We start from the raw sequence: 2,576 nt of genomic DNA, 5'->3' as shown, positions 1-2,576 counted from the left end.
GGGGAGGGGCTTCCGGCAAGGGGCAGGCGCTGAGCGCCGCGCTGAGGGGACGGGAGCCCGGAGCCGGGGGATGGCGTGGGGCTGAGGGAGAGGTTCTGCTCCAAGAGGGGCTCGGGCACTGGGACAGGCTGCCCGGGGCAGTGGGCACGGCCCCTAGCTGCCAGTTCAAGGAGCGTTCAGACAGCGCTCTCAGCCGTCGGGTCTGAGTTTTGGTGGTCCTGTGTGGAGCCAGGAGCTGGCCTCGGTGACCTGGTGGCTCCCTTCCAGTGCAGGATGTTCTGTGAACCTGTGATTCACCTTCACCATCGCATGGAGGGGCCCTGGCTCCACCCCAGCAGCAGCAGCCAGCCACGACGCCCTGCAGGGCAGTCACCGTGCCCCAAATACCCCGCACAGCCTTAGCACAGCCCTTACAGCTGCTGGAGGACTCCTGCCCCACCTGCCCCAGGCCCAGCTGTGGCCCAGACCCTGGCTTTCCCACCCTGCCCTCCCTGCAGGACGCCCCATCCCCTGCTCCCATCCTCCCATCTGTATCCCATCAGGGTCACAGGATCGTTTAGGCTGGAAAAGGCCTTCAGGATCATCAAGCCCTTGTGTGGTTGGATCAAGTTCAAGCATAGATGAGCGGCTGTCCCGCCCCTCTGTTGTTTCTTTTTCTGCTGGGGAAGGTGAGCTGAGCCTGGTGGAGTGCACTTGGGACGCAATGTAAGCAAACATACATGGAAAGGATGCTTACTGCCTTGGGAACGTGGTGAAAAACAGCTCTCACTAACAGCATGGAAAAACCCACCCTGGAGGGGCAGGCAAGAGGTCAGGACAAGTTGCAGCTCCAGGGAATTTCCACCGCTACAAAACCAGCAGGACTCCATCTGAACTCCTTCCTGGCCTCCTGCAACACAGCAGCTCCACATTAGCACTGATAAACAGAGACCAGCACTTGGTCCCTTCAGACAAGAATGGCTGCAAGGAAGGCAGTGTAGAAGCACGGAAAACACTCACCCAGCAGGGGGAAGGCTGCCTGCAGAGGCTGAACCCGAGTCTCTTTCTGAGCCCCAAAGCAATGTTCCTCAGAGCAAGCTGCGCAACCCAATGACGCGGTGTCACTGTCCCTAACACGACCCAGCTGCCCCCAAACTTCCAAGATTTGCAACCAAACCGCTGCAGTGTTCAGATCCCCATGAACCTGAAGAGGGTAGGATCCACTCACCAAAGCAAGGCCTGTACAGCATCTTGAGCAGCAGAAACTTTCAGCAGCAAGACATGGAGGAATCGTCAGTTCAGAGACCAGTCCTTTTTGGTCCGATGCATGGCACCCTAAGATTTCTCAATAAATTTACCATTTGATAACCTTTACATAACCAGGCTCCTTGCTCCTGAAAATAGCTTTTACAAATCCTTCAGTCAGATGGGGGTCAGTAGGATGTTCCCAACCCACTTTTATTTCAAACCAATGCATTGGTTCGAAAATAAGCCTTTTCTCACGTTTATACTTACTTCATTCTCTGGTGAGTTTAATTATTTAAAATACTTTAAGTGGAAACACCTCATTGTGGCTTTCATTTTGCTGGGATAAATAAAAGAAAAAAAAGCATTCATACAAATCAGTCCCCATTCCCTTTCTCTACACCTACTCCATTTTGACTAAATATTTTGGAATGGGAATGCCTAGAATTAGACAGATTACTCCACGTGTTCTGCTAGGCCCTCGGTCTTAATCCTGACTTCTGTCATGGGGAATTTCCATGGATGCTAAAGCAAACTTGCAGGAAGTTATCAAAGAAAACCTGTTGCAGGTTCTAGCCTATGAGCTCCTCCTTTTGCTGTCGATGCACTAAACAGCAGATTAGGATGTTGCACCTCTGACTGCCAGCTACTTACTGAGAAACTAAGGTGTTGTTTTACTTAACAAATCATGACAGTTTTCTTCTCTCTCTTTTAGATGTTACATCTCCCCTGGTGTCTACTGGGGGAGCGATCAGCAGTCGGTCAGCAACCGCATTTGTACGCAGCTTTGATTTTCTATGCTGATCACTTGCAAGTTTGGAGGGATGTATTATTCAGCATCAAACTCCCTTGAAAACAATTCTAAACGACTTAAAGCTCCAGTTATTCAGAAACAAGGTGCACGGCTTTGACTCACGCCCAAACAGGTCTGTCCAAATCCCTCCTGCGATGCCAAGCAGGGTCAGCGCTCAGGTGGGCCTCTCCTCGGCTGCAGCATTCTGCTCCCCTGCAGGTGGGAACGATGCTTCCAGCAGGTGTTTGTGCTCAGGCCAGAGAGCAGCAGCTCCCTTTGCCTGCACTTTCAATGTTTGTGCCTCCTACTGTGTCCTATATCACACAGGCACATGAAGAACGGGTTTATGTGCACCTTTTCCTGGTGGAAATGTATTTTGTGGGGCCATTTGCATTGAAATATTCTCTAAATTTCTCCTCCTGTGGCATGCCTTCAACTTTCAACATCTCAGCAGCAATTGTGTACTTCCTGCTTCACCCTGAGTACAATCTTATATCGTCTTTGAGCTACAAATGAATACAAGTATACAAACTAGGTTTTTCTGCCTTTTTTTTTTAAA

This window comes from Cygnus olor, chromosome 10 (genome assembly GCF_009769625.2).
Source record: "Cygnus olor isolate bCygOlo1 chromosome 10, bCygOlo1.pri.v2, whole genome shotgun sequence".
Lineage (NCBI taxonomy): Eukaryota > Metazoa > Chordata > Aves > Anseriformes > Anatidae > Cygnus > Cygnus olor.
Note: the sequence above shows the minus strand (reverse complement) of the source record.